Here is a 14,787-nt window from a genome sequence, read left to right on the forward strand (position 1 = left end):
TGACAAGGAAGAGTGCAGCAATCTTTGAAGACGTATTAAACAATAATTAAAAATAGCCTCTCAGGCCGAGATTGTCCCAGCACCAGTGACAGCTGTCACTGTGATATCTGTTACTAGTTCGTGAGAGCTTTCTTGGTGTGTGCTGGGCTGGCTGTCACTGCCACACTTGTGCCCTGGGTCAGTGGCTGCATGATGCCGAAAGTACGGCTGGCTGGGTGAGAGGAATGTGTGAGGTTAAATGGACCCGTGCTGGAAGAATTATGTTATTTGGGCTAGATAAAGAAAGCCTGTGAAATAGGGGAAATACTCATTGTTGTGTGAGTACGTGCTTGGAAGACGAATGTGGAGGTAAGGCGCTGCGCGGAATGGAGTCTGCGCAGAGCAGTGTGAGGAGCTGAGAAACCCACAGAGAATGTCAGAGGGGAAATGGAGACGAGAAGAAAACACTGCATGATTGTCTGCAACTTGGACTACCTATTTATCTATTTGTCTTCGAGACGCTTCAAAAACGGCCATCTTATGCTCCTTGAACGTACTCGATTCTTCAATTATAAATTCCACCAATGGTCATTTTTACGATCAACTGTTATATATTGTTTAAGGGGTCATCTCGAAGTGAGAACAAAACAATCCATTTCCCCTTTTCTTCTTCAGCCTCACTAACAACAACAACAAGCGTTGGCTGCGTGCGAGCGGCCGCGAGACGCTATATGTGGTGGGGAAGGGGGAGAAGCGCGTGCGTCATCGCGATCGCTCTGAAAGCGAAAGTGATCGCGATGACGCACGAGTTTTCAAAGTGCTGCTGAAGGGTAGCGGTTCGCGCGTGCACGGTCGCATGAACGCAAGCGCTAGGCCAGCCAGCAGCACTTTGAAAACTCACATTACAAAATGTCTCTCCAAGCCAGCGCATGCGCTGGGGCTCAGCGAGACCTAAAAATAGAGGCGTACAGCGGATGGGCTTTCATCCTTACAGTTACCCTGTTTGGAGTCTGATTATCTGATCCTTTGTGCCTTTCACTTTGTTTAAAGTTGCCAGCATCTGCCTCACGCAAGAAGTCTGTTGATTTCACTGCTGGAATACATCTACATAGCAGACAAGATGGCTCGGCAAAGTATGAGATTGCTTCTGATGTTAGAGTTAACCTACAGGCCTGGAGTTTCAATCCAGTCATAGACAGCTCATCCTTTCACCAGTATGAAGTGCATAAACCGAACATCATTCCATTGACAATATTATTAGCCGTTATTTCACGCAATTAGGTATAAGAACTGTATTATACACCATTACATACAACAAGCATTGGCATAGCCAATAGGTCTCGCTTTTGGGACCTTATAAGTGTTTAGGCATGCAACAGTTGATGTTGTTGCACCAATAATATTGTGCTGCATAACTAAACACTTATAAGGTCCCAAAAGCGAGACCTATTGGCTATGCCAATGCTTTTTCCGGACTGCATTGACAGCAGAAATATCGATGTGCGCGTGCTCACACTGCTCACTTCTCACTAGTGCAGAAGTTACGGCATGACGTCATGCCAGGTGAGCGTGGTAGTTAAAGAGTCAATTTCTCTCTGGATTTCCCATCTCTTTTTGAAACTCGGGAGCAGCAACTTTGTCGTGGTGTCACCAGGGCTTTAAGTGGAAGCTTTTATTATATACAAGCCATAGTTGCTGCTTATTTATGTTATGCAACTAACACCCATTGACAAAGCCAATAATCCTGACTCTTATAGGTGTGCCGTTAATTGTTGATCCTATGCTGGATGCAATGACAAACAGCAAAATACTAGTCAGGCGGCACACTATGCTAAGCACAGATTTTTAGCTTACGTGTTTTTAAGCCACGCCCTTAATTACACTGGCAACGCCCCTTTGAGTAGTCCCCTAGTTTTTTTATCCCACTTAAATCCCTGATTGCAGGGATGGAAATATGCATCTAACAAGGGTATTATGACACTGGCATAGCAAATTGTATCCAACTGAGAACAAGGCATGCCACTGTACATGACTAATGCATTTCATTGCAAGAAGACACTAACTATTTGTGTTTTGTCGACGAGCAACAAGCCTCTGTTTTGCTTCCTGTGACTGTTCACATTTTATTCCCCAAACTTGAGGTGCTACGTAGCCTGTGTGCCTTTATATGTTGTTTTTGTTTGTTGGCCCCTGCATAATAAAACCAGACATGTGATGTGTCTTTGCTAATGATTTTTATCATGCAAGTGTAGACATTTCTGTGGCAAAGGGCAGAGATTCAAGTACTGCACCTGTTAAAGATGATGTTGATGAGTGTAATTAAGATGCCTTTGAAGAAAGAGTATAGGCCAAAGCACTGGCAGATGGTGCGCTTTACATATATTGCCTTAACAGAATCAGTGGGCGAGAGTGAGTGAGTGTGTGTGTGTGTGTGTGTGCGCATGTGCAGGCGGGGTGGTGTATGTGTGCGCATGTGCAGGCGGGGGTGTGTGCGTGTGTGTGTGTGTGTGAGTGAAAAGGCATAAGAGCAGAAAACTGATCCAGTTGTTTTCAAGAAAAAAGTCTATTTACATACGATGAAAATGTGGCATTAATTTAGAAGTTTGCAAAACCATTCGACTCATATTCAGTGAGTGATTTGTTTGTTAAAAAAAGAATACATATTTCACTTGCCAATAAACACCACTAAAAAGCAAGTGAAGATTATGTTCTTAGGACTGAATAATTCCACGTTTATCTACTTACTGCACTACTAACCCACTGATTTGTATGCACATGAAAAAGTAAATGATTTGTGAAAAATACTGAATAATTATTAGCACTTGATAAGACTTGACACCAAACATTTTTTAAGTTAGATAGGGTTGAAAAAATCTTGTGTGTGATTTATGCTGTGTTTTAATGTTGTTTTAAATCAGCTTAATTCGTATTTTTTAGTACTTTTGAGAATATATTATGTTGTATTCAGCAGTCACAATAAACGTAACTATCAGTGAAAACATATTTCCAACATAGACATATACACATGCAGACATATACAAACACATAAATACACACACAAGTGACATGTAGCATGCCACACAATCTGCAGTTTGTGACACAGTGTTACACCAGTTAATTGTTGCTTATTTTAAGGCAGTAGCCTTAAAGCCTACACTTACTAATTGAACAATAAGCAGTAGCACTAAATTTAAAAAGACATTGCGCGAGGAACATATGAAGAGTTCAGTTGCTTGAGCTATAATGATATAATCTAACATTATGCAACTTTCATAAATATAGAGCTCTCTTCCTTTAAATACCTCCGGCACCGCGTTCAAGTAATCACTTGGGCAGCACAGTCAAGCTTTCTTTTTATTTTATAGCAGTAACATCAAGGCACCATTGTGCATTCTCGTATTTTATAGTCACATGGGGCACACCACATTTGTATTTGCACAGCCGTGAAATTATACTCTGCACTACCCTGTGGAATTCAATAGAAGATCTGTATATAAGACCTAAACAAACAAACTAGAAATCGGCCGGCAGCCATATGAAAGTGCGCCGTGCGCCGTGCATAAGCAAACAAAAGCGGGCACCATTGTGCATTCTCGTTGCATTTTATCTTCCTGTGATAGTCACATTGGGCACGTTAGGCAACGTTCGCTTCTTGATGACTGGAGCAAAGGTGTAATGAAAATTAGCCATCAGCATATGAAACCTGGGGGTTTCAAAGGAGGTTAGTGGAATTTAGCGCCCAGGGCAGTCGCGCTTCTCCGCTTTTCAACCTTGTACCAGATAAGATTGCATTCTTTACAGCAGGACTAGTACATGAGCCACGCAAATATAGAGCACATCTAGCCCTCAGCCCACCCACTAGCGAGAAATGGATGATGGTTAAGGAACACATATGTGCTGCTCACTGTTTCTCCATCAGCACTATGTGTTCACTAATTAATGCAGTTTCAATAATGATGTAAGTTCTTGTTGCGCATCTCTGAAACTATAACCGCATAAATCAATAGTTGAAACTATTGTTGTTTTTCTTACAATTTACTTTTAAGAATTGCTCAACTGTTAACTGGTGAGACATTGTTATATGTCACCAACAGTTAAAGTACTCAAGCACACTTGAAGGGCGTGTCACAAGACTGCATTAGGAAGCCTTCAGTACCATGCATCAAAGGTAGGTGAAGGGAGCATTACATGCCTGCACAACCAGTCTGGAAACGACCCACTCCAGTGAGAATGACTGTGGCATGGTTCCGCAGTGTTAATTAGAGCATTCAACACCCACAAGGGAAAAAAAACACGTGCGACATGTACACGTTCTCACCATTCGCAAGCCTGTGCACGCTGCTCCTTCACCAAATGCCGTTACCTGTATATAAGACATAAAGAAACAAAATCGGGTGGCAGCTACCATAGCAAGAGTGAAGCCAAACCATTCTAAATTGAAAGCGGCATGGAGACAAACAAAAGCGGCCGGCAGCCATATGAAAGCGCGCCGTGCAAAATCAGCTACCATAGCAAGAGTGAAGACAAACCATCCTAAATTGAAAGCGGCATGGAGTAGGAAACAAAGGCTGCCGGCAGCCATATGAAAGCGTGCCATGTATAAACAAAATTGGCTGCAGCTACTATACCAAAAGTGAAAGTGGAGGCAAGCCAATTTATATTGAAAGTGGCATGGAGAAGGAATCAAAAGCTGCCTGCAGCCATATGAAAGCGCGCCGGGCGTAAACACAATCGGGCGCGGTTATCATGCCTAAAGTGAAAGTGCGCCGTGACACACACTGATATGAAATTAACTAAGGGAAAGAGAGGGATAGAAAGAGGGGGGCAAGACAAACAAGGGGTTGAGGATACCAGCAACGGGTGGGGGGGTATGGGGGTAGAGGAGACCAGTGGGAGTAGAAAAAAAAAAAACACCAAGACGAAAACTAAAACAGGACGCGCGGCCGCGAGGCGCGCTCTGTGGCTGGGGAGGGGCTGTTAACTGAGAGGGGAGCAGGAGGTGAGCCTGCGAGTGGTGCGTGCGGCAAAGGAAAGCCATAAAGGAAAGCCAGATGGCGCCTGATCGGGCGGTGAAAGCTGGCGGCTGCGCGCGTGCATAACCGCGAGCGCTAGCCCAGCAAAAGCATGTGGCAGTACTTTTAAAAGCCACTTACTAAATGTCTCGCAGAGCAACGCATGCGCTGGCTCAGGCGAGACCTAAAAAGTTATTTTTACATGCAAATCATATTACAGACATAAATAGAGCCATTCAATAACAAAATAGTAATCGTTCTTGCTCAACCTCTTAGGCTTCTAACAAATGAATCCAGTAAACTGGCAAGTGCCAAAATTGTTCTAGAACATAAGGACATATACCTTGACCACATATGCTCTATGTATGTGTGAATGTATGTATATGGGATTTCTAAAGTGAACCTAGCCAAAATGCAGCAGAGCACTGTATATGGTCAAAAGGCAAGCTTAAAGTTGGCGAGTAATAGGAGAGAAAGCAGAGTTGTGGATAGTTAATGCACTGTGCTGTAGTGGTCTTAAACAGCCTTTAACCGTTAACTAAATTGGAGCGTCGCTGGGGCAGTCCTGATGTATACAGGAATGCTGTTTACCATCCCATGTGCATAAATGGAAAAGGTCTGTTGTCTTGTTTTCTTTTTCAAACACTTCTTTGTCTGCAGTCTGAAGGTGTTGAGGCTGCAATAGTGCTGAGATCTACCAGACCTGGTGAGCTTGACTGCTAGATAAGCGGAGTGCTGGTTTTGGAAATGATCCAGCTGGTTTTGAAGATGGTATGAGCTGGCAAGGAGAGCTAATGTAGTTCCATGAGGGTTGGGGTGACCAAAGACAGTTTGGAAACATGGGGCGGGGGGACTCTAGATGTGTTTATGATCTTTTGTGACCTGCAGGTGCCCATGTGAACAATCGGTTGGAAAGGTAAGAGGAGAACCTGTGAAGGACATTGAAGTTGAATCCTAATCGCAACTCGAGGTTGCTTATGAGGGTGTACTGGTCAACTTAGTCAAAGACAGCTGAAAGGTCCGATATATTAGGCGGCAAGGGTCACCTTTTCCCGTGGTTAAGGGGGCATTGCGTATGATGTATTAAGGCAGGAGTCTCCATGCTGCAACATGATCTGAAGCCAGACTGGTAGTCGTATAGGAAATGGTTAGAACTGATCAGATCTTGGGGTTTAACACAGACTGCTTTTTAATTTTCTTGCTGATAATTGATGAGTGAGTGATGGGCTAGCAGTTGGCAAAGTCATCATTGTCTAGTGTAGATTTCTTTACGAGTCGGAGGATCTGGCCAGTCTTGTGACCTTCTGGGAAGATGCATTGGGTGAAGGAGGCATTGACAAGGGTATATATTGTAAAAGAGCACCCCCGGAGATAAAGCTAGATGAAGATCGATGGTAAAACAATCATCATCATGAGAACTGACCTTGAGGTACTAGAGTATGGCAACCAGATCTGGAAGAGATTAGGATTGGAAGGCTGATCATTGCAGATTCTATGGGAAGGTGTGGTTGCGAGAAATGAAGCAGGCTTGGTATCGATGATGTGCTGTCGGATCTTCCATATTCTGTTCTCCTGTTGCCTCCTCACCTACAGTCCGGTTGTCATCCACAATTTTGCTGTTCGATAAGTTCCCCATTCAGTCCACACTCTTTTCGACCAAGTGATAACCATGGTATTGAAAACATGACATATTAAACTTAAAATACGATCTACACAATTTAAAAACAGGCACAACGTTGTTCTCACTCTTTCAATATTACGGAAAACGTCAAATTATTAAAAAACTACACTTTAAATCACAGTTAGAGCAAGATTTGAGTCACGAAGTTCGGGGCTTTATACACCGCAGAAAAGCAAGTAAAACAGTCGAATTCGGCTCTGTAAGAAGCACAATTTCACTACAATGCTTCAACAAATTGTTTCATCACAGAAAGGACAGAATACATGGTCAATTATTGCACATCGATAAAGCAATGTCACACACTGCGTTCACATCTAAACTCTTAACTCTTAAACTCTTATACTCAGCAGCACCAAACTAAGGGATATGATATCACAAACCCCAGAGTTCATCACTCATTAACTCTTTACTAGTAGTGGCATACCTCAAAAATGCAAGATAATATATACACACACCTGTATATACTCTGGATGCTTAGAGAGATACCATGTTGCTACAGAAACTATACAGCCACACTGCAGTTCTAACCCATCAACACTACCAAAACACCAAAGACTTACCAGGAAAAATAAACCATGTAATACCACTAAGACCGTCAACGATGTGAAACCACGCCACCCATAAAAGTAACTAAGGAACTACCCTACAATATTCTGGGTGCAAGAGGGAATTAAACTAGATTAGGCATTTACCTAATGTAACAGAAGAAGGTTTAGTCTTCACCCACATATGCAACTTCATCCAAGATGAATCATTCACCCAGGATGCACATTTTTGGGATCATGAATCAATGAATTTTTTTTTTTTAAATGAACAAACTAAATGAAGCATCTTTCTATAGGAGGCCAGAGCCCCATTACTTGTCTTGCCTGCTGATCTTTGCTCCTTTTCTCAGTGGCCTAGAGATCCTTTCCACAGCAGCAATAAAACGACTCAGAAACATAGTGGCATGATAGAAAGACACCCTGGAGCAGGACTGCTCAGTGAATAATGCACCAATCGAGGGCCCGATAGATAATAAGACCACAAGAATTAGTGCAGAGCCCTAATTTAAAGTGCCTTCGGCTAAGGATGAGCATTCCAATTTCCGATGCCAACACTAAAGCAAAGTAGACACCTGTAGGAAGGTGGAATCTGACTATATGGTGGAATCTGACTATATGGTTGCCCCCAACTTTTTTCCTGGTATTTGAATGGTTTTTTGACTAGTCTGGCTGGGATCCTACTATCCAGGGCCCCAGCCTATCTGCTTCCTCTCTAAACTAATGTGAGTACCCTAGGTACAAACCAATTGGATACTGAGGACACCCTATTAGCCCCTTGTAGATTGTACCCAAGGTACCCAGGGCATGGGACCCTCAGAGGCCTACCAGGGGCTGCAGCACTTATTGTGCCACCCCTGGGACAGCCATACAAACTGACACCACCAGACCACTACTGTAGTCTGGGTAAGGTGGTTCTTGCACCCCTTACAGGGATATAGGTATCCTGTATCCCACTTAATACAACACATACATCCTCATAGGTCACCCCTAAGGCAGGCCTTGCTAATCCTACAAGGCAGGGTGCTGAGATATGTGTGAGGTGGAACCCCTACCTGAGTAGGGCCCCTCTGCAACCTTCGTAAAAACTATTGCTGGGTCGTTTGTAGTGCAGCCATACCATATACTCTTAACCGCATTATAAGTCATCGCGATAGCGTGATAACTTGAGAGTGGCTGCACATAACCATGTCATGTTTGGTGTCAAACATCGTGGAATCATTCCCCCAATCCAGCCATGCGAGTGAGGGCATGATCCCCCCCCTGCTAGAGAGGTGATATGGTAAAAGCGGCAGATTTTAGACACCAATTTAAAAGTGCACACGTAGTACAAAAAGGATGCTACCCGCCACCCACACGACTCTGGCTGCCTGTTGCTGGGCAGAACTCCAGCCACGGCAGCTGGACAATAGGGATCTTGTTGTAGGGAGGTGTTCCCACCTCCCCAGACCGACTACGTGGATTGGAACTGGGTGGGTGCCCCATAGGATGTCTTTCAAACTTGCACGTAGGCTTCTCCAGTGCCTACTTCTGCATACACCGCCTTGAACCGGTTCAGGGGCATCCTTCCCCTGCCCAGGCCGGAAAACACACAAAGGGGAGAGGGTGTAGCCACCCTTTCCCGCCTGAACTCTCATTGGTGGGCTCTGATTCAGACACTCCCCTTATCTCTGGATAAAGGTGGGTGCAGAGTCCCCAGAGCATCAGATTAATCTTGAACTTCAAAGACTTGAATCTTCGACGAGCTGCCGCACAGCTGAATGAAGAAATCTCCCTTGGGGTAAAGGAGTTACTCCCCTGCTTGGCAGGCACCTGAAACACTGCAAGTGACCCAGTTGGAACTCCGCTGCTCCTACGGACTTCAAAGACTTCTGCCTACCCTGAGGTTGGTTTCCAAGCATCCCAGAGGCCAGTGAGTGTGCACAGCAAAGCTCAGCACCGTGGACCCCGTGGGTGCCGAGATCCCCAATACCCCAGGACACCGGCCACCTCTTGCACAGCACACGACCCCGACGAGTGGGGAAGTTGTGCTTTGGCCCATCATCGAGCCAACCTCTCAGCATTACTTGTGCCAAAGGACGACGCTCCAGCCCGCTCCGGCGACCCATGGGCTGATCTTTACGCACTACAAATTGCCGCCTCCCGCGGTCCCTTGTCTCTCGACTGGTGGGCCCTAGCGGAGGTCAATCTGTACTTTAAAGGGCTCCCCTGGTTGCTCCAGGCCTGCTCTACATTCTTCTCGCTGGAGAGCTCGCTCAGACTTCGTGGTTCTGCACCGTAGCTGTTTCGATATCCTTGCGTAGGTTGCGGTTGCCAAGGCTTAGTGGATCCAATCCGGACACTAACACTGCAGCGGCCTTCATCCTTCGTGGGACAGTCGCCCTCCAGAAGCTGGCCTTCCTTGAAGCCTCCTGGACCCCGTGGCTGCTGATCCAAGCTACCCGTCTTCAACCTGGAAGCACCCGACATTTGAAGGGCTCTTTCTCCTGAGCTCCCTGGTCACTGGCTAGTGACCCAGACTCTGTCCCCTCTGCTTTCAGGTCCTTTCCTTCAAGATCTACATCTTCAATCTGCACGACATCGACGACGCTTCACGCCAGCAGCAGTTCTTCACCTGTTTCCATTGAAAACGAGATCGCGACCCGACATCGAAAACGACCTATGCACCCGGCTTCCCTGGGGCAGCTAACAGTGGTACCTCGGTACTGTCGTGGGTGTGGGCCCTCCAAAAGCTTAACTCTAAGCTCCTGAACTTGAACTCCTGCTAGAAGTGTCCAGATTCTTGTAATTTCCAACTGCGACATTTCCCATAGGGTTTAATAGAGATTCCGATTGTAGTTGAAACACTGCACCCGTCTCCCGTGGGTCCCCTTCCTCACTATCTTGGGTGGTTTCGTAAGGGGCCAGCGACCCTAAGTGCCCTAGGCACTGTCTGCAGAACTGTCGTGGTTCTTATACCACTTTAATATATGGTTTGGTCCCCCCCTGGGGCCCTGTGATTCCAGTGCTATTTATTGTTGTTTAAATGCTTTATTGAATTGTATCTTTACCTCCAGCCTCACAAGAGATAAGTGGGATTTGTTCTTAGAATAAATACATATATTTTGAATATATACCTGTGTGGACTACTCTTTCATTTGGTCATTCAAGAGGTTATCCATGGTAAAACAATAAGCTTAACACTCCTTCAAGACTTAGCCTGAAGGCTGCTCTCCACAGCTACCACTAGGATAGCTTTCTTTAAAGGTTGTCTTTAATCTATCACCTGAAGAGTCGAATTGGACTGGTGCAAGGTGTCCCCTATAACTAGTGGACAGCATATGCCAGTCCAACTTCTCACAACACCACAACGATCCAATACAAAATGACTTTTAATAACTGTATTAGAATGCCACTAACGTTGGTGCTTCCCACCTTCCTTTGCATTTGCACATATATACTGTGAACTAAGAAAGAATGTGGGGGTGCTAGGGAGCACCTTCTTCCCTTACACTGTCAACATGTAGCATTCCTTGAATAGGTTTTAATTTTGCGAGTCAATCTTTTAATATCACAGAGGTTCATGAGAATAAATCTTAATATAGGAACAGAGTACAAAAGAAAAGTCTTCTGTATCATTGTGTATATCCCCCGCTGTTGTAGAGCAACCATTCCTATAATAATTAGGGCTCCCAGTTTTCAGTTTTTACAGATAAATACAGACAGAAAACAATTTATTTTCCTGTCTGCATTTATTTTTAAAGAACAATACCGAAAATAGATCTTCTTTGGATAATTTTTTTCTACTGTCAATCATGAGTGCAAGGTCAGTAGGTGTACAGATTGAGAGGTAGGTGAGATGAAAAAAGACAATAGATTTCTCAAATAAGTGCAGATCTTAAGTTAATTATGCTATTCTACAATGCAAGTGTTTTCAGAAAACGCTACTGCACCGTATACTGCTAAACCTTTTGGACATTCAAATGAGAGTATACATTTATCAGTCAAATAAATGTGGAACAATAGCCATTGCAGCTTCATGTATACAGAAAACACAAAAAATGGATACAGAAAAAAATTGAGCAAAATATAAATATGGATAAATTCAGACGAAATGTCGAAAAAATAAATACCATAAAACCGGGAGCCTTAATAGTAATGCACCTGATCTCCTGGATTATCATATCTGACAGGATGTCGAGGTGCAGGGCCACAGCTGTACTATGACCAACTGAAACTCACTTGTCAACCCATTATGTGGTGCAGAAACCATTGCTATACTAATGTATTAGGATCTACGGACTGTGTAAAGCCCCGTGGGGTATATAAAAGTTTTGGTGTACCACAATCTCCGTAGAACATGGTATCCAACCTCCTGATGTACTACACAACACTCTGACTAGGATTTTCTGGATCATGGTGTCCTAGTTCTACTAAGATTTGAGACCCATGGCCTGTAACCGCTAGTTTTAACTAGGGGAGAGGATTTAGCCTTGCGGCTAGAGCTTTCTACGCCGAAGCTGGGTAACCGGGTTAGAGTCTTGGCTACAACGCTCAACATCCTGTGATTTTGGGCAAATCACTTAATCTTCCCGTGCCTAAGAAAAAAAATGAATCTGTCCTTGTGCAACGAAACTGGTGATATGTTAAGCGCTCTGATACCCGATTTATTGGGTTTAGTTCGCGCTATATAAAACTTCCCCAAAAAAAAAAAACTAGCATGCATTTTTCACCAAGCAGTAAGTGACGTGAATAGGTTTTTAACATTACCCATCATCCTTCAACACACAAGTACTTTACTCCCCCGGAGAGAGATAGAGAGAGATACAGATAGAGATATAGATAGATTTAAAGGTGGGTAAAGGTAATGGGGTGTGGTGATTTTAGGGTTATTGGGTGAGTAAAATAATGAGGAAAGGGTTGGTTAGATCTCCACGGCAGGTATCAGTAAAGGGAGATTATTATTTTTTTATTTAAAGGGGGGTTTGAGGGAGCTACCACTCCCCCACATGCATTTTTTTTTTTAAATGCGAGCAAATAAAGGGGGTTATGGCATTGATTTTTGAAGTCCAGCGTGGTATAACAAGGCTAGGAGGTCGACTTCAAAGCTGAGGAACTGGGTTCTAGTCTCGACAACGACTCATAACATCCTGTGATTCTGGGCAGATCACTTAATCTTCCCATACCCAACAAAAATGAATGCGTCAGTCTGTAACGCAAATGATGGTCATGTAAAGCGCTCTGATACCAGATATCTTCGGGTCTAGTTCGCGCTATACAAAACTCAAAAAAAATAAAAAGGCTGACACATTGTAATAACCAAGGGGTAAAGCATGCTGGGTAAAGATATGCGCTCTAACAACTGATATTCAGACCCATAGCTGTAAGTCCAGCTAGGACCGTGGTGCTCAATTTCCCATTGTGGTGCATAAACATTAGTTCATTATTTTATCATGAATGTGTCGAAGCCTTGAAGAGAAGTACTTCAGAACACTATAGAGCATATCTAATGGTAAAGAGTTTTATACCAATAACCACCCACAATATATTGGACTCCCAGTGGTACATTACTACCAGGCACTTTTTGTGTTCATGTACTTTAATAAACCACTCACCTGTTGCTTCATACTCATTCTATCATTATAGTCCAATCTCATTTCACTGCAATTCCCAGTGACACACCTTTCGCAAAGTAGACAAATAAGCCCATTAACTTTCAAAATCAAAAAACCTGGAAATTCTACCACCACATCATCTGGCATATGGAAAGCATTGTAACAACTACTCCACAGAGAAACAAAAACAAAAGGTGAACTATACTGGTAAGAAATGTTAACTATACTAGTACAGATTAGATACCTTAGAAAAACATCGTCCAGACCAAACCACAGACATGCAAGGAACTTTGAATTGGATTCAGTGGCAGCCTATAAGACTGTGGCTCTCCGAGTGCCCAAGCACCACGCAAACTCACCAACAACAGGCGCACATCCAGATGTTAAATTGTTATCAGAGACTAGGGGGACAAACGCATGTTGTGTCTCTTTATGCAAATGACACGCTGATATACATGCATCATCCTGCAGAGGCCGCCTCGGACGCCTTTGGAAAGGTGTCCGGGCTGATACTTAACTCCCAAAAAATCAGTTGTGTTTCCGCTGGTGGGCCTGGCGGGACGGAATGTGACTGAACTCCCACCGCTAGCGCTCACCTGTAAGAGTGATCAATTCCGCTATTTGGGGATGTGGATCGCACACTCACAAGGAGCACAATATGCGCCGAATATGGGGAAATCTCTTGAAGGCCTGGAAGAATCAATACTTTTCTGGAACCAGTCATGGGACAGGTGGTGCTGTCAAAGATGGTCCTACTCCCCCCGCTGCCTATATACTCTGCAAAATTCATTCTGCTGTATTCCGAACAAAACCTTCACCACTCTGAACAGCCTCCTGATCTTGCTGGTCTGGGCGGGCAAACACAGCAAAGTCAAACTTGATCTCCTAATGTTGGACAAGGAACAGGGCGGCCTGGGGCTCCCGGATCTACACCTTTATTACATCGCGGGTCTTCTTCAATAAGCAGCGCAATGGTGCACAGACAGTTCGAACATAGAAAAAAGGCTACTCGCTGGATGGTGCCCTGAAGCAGACCTCCCTAGATACCTGATGATGGGGGCAAGAACCCCTACGGACTGCCAATTCGTGATTAAACAGGGCACGTACTCTCCCTCTGGAGTGGCTCCCGGATTTCTGCCAGATACAATCAGTCATGGATGTGGCTCGTTGGTGTGAGGGCAGCTGCACCTCGGCAGGGAATTTATACCGCCGGGACACCCCTACTTGGGGTAGCTGTCGCGCTCTATAAATCGCATTAATAATATAAATAATACCTTAACGATTCCTTCCTGTCCTTTGAGGCTGCAAAGAAACATTATGGGGTCCCGGAAGGCTACTTCCTCCAATATGCGGAGAAAACTTGCACGTTTTGCAAAATCTGGACCACGTTTACGAACGAGCCAGAGGAATCGAGCACACTGTGCACAATCCTACACCCAGGCTCCTTTTGAGGATCAATATCCCGGCTATACAAGGCCCTGAAAACAGAGCGTAGAATGGGCTTAACTGGGACTCGGAACTGGTGGGAGGAAGACATACCTGTGTCATTAACGGAGGGGGAATGGAAATGTGCATTCGCGCAGGTCCAAGACGTCTCGAGTAATGCCCGATTCAAGCTCACGGAGTACAACTACCTGCACTGCACCTACCTGACTCCCCAGCGCTTGTCTAAGTTTGACCCATCGCACTCAGCTAAGTGCCCGAGATGCGGGCACCTCCCCTCCCATTTCGCTCATGTGACCTGGGATTGTCAGAGGATTCGCTCCTACTGGAGCACAGTGCTGGACACTTTGCAGAGGGCACAGAAGCTCCCAAATGAGTCCTCAGTCAAACAATGTCTGTTGGGGGTGCTGCCGATTCCCATGGCCACAACCCGCATGCAGCATAAATTCACCATACTCGGGCCGGTGCCAGAGAAACGCCGCTTAGCTATCCACTGAAGGTTAGCCACACCCCCCTCCTGGAGAAATGGAGGTCAG

General features: G+C 44.7%; 1 protein-coding gene across 2 annotated transcripts in view; it reads right to left on the reverse strand.

Annotated features, from left to right (window-relative positions):
• The window catches only part of LOC146871859 (guanine nucleotide-binding protein G(i) subunit alpha-3-like), a 481,263-nt gene that overhangs the window by 449,613 nt on the left and 16,863 nt on the right, over positions 1-14,787 (reverse strand). The window contains exon 2 of one of the 2 annotated variants that reach the window (XM_085652007.1): positions 4,298-4,342. The exons of the other annotated variant lie outside the window; for it this stretch is intronic. The gene's annotated coding sequence lies outside the window, so the exon portion shown is untranslated. The remainder of the gene's footprint in view (positions 1-4,297; positions 4,343-14,787) is intronic. 2 annotated transcript variants of the gene reach the window in all.

The sequence above is a fragment of the Triturus cristatus genome, chromosome 1_1 (genome assembly GCF_964204655.1).
Source record: "Triturus cristatus chromosome 1_1, aTriCri1.1, whole genome shotgun sequence".
Lineage (NCBI taxonomy): Eukaryota > Metazoa > Chordata > Amphibia > Caudata > Salamandridae > Triturus > Triturus cristatus.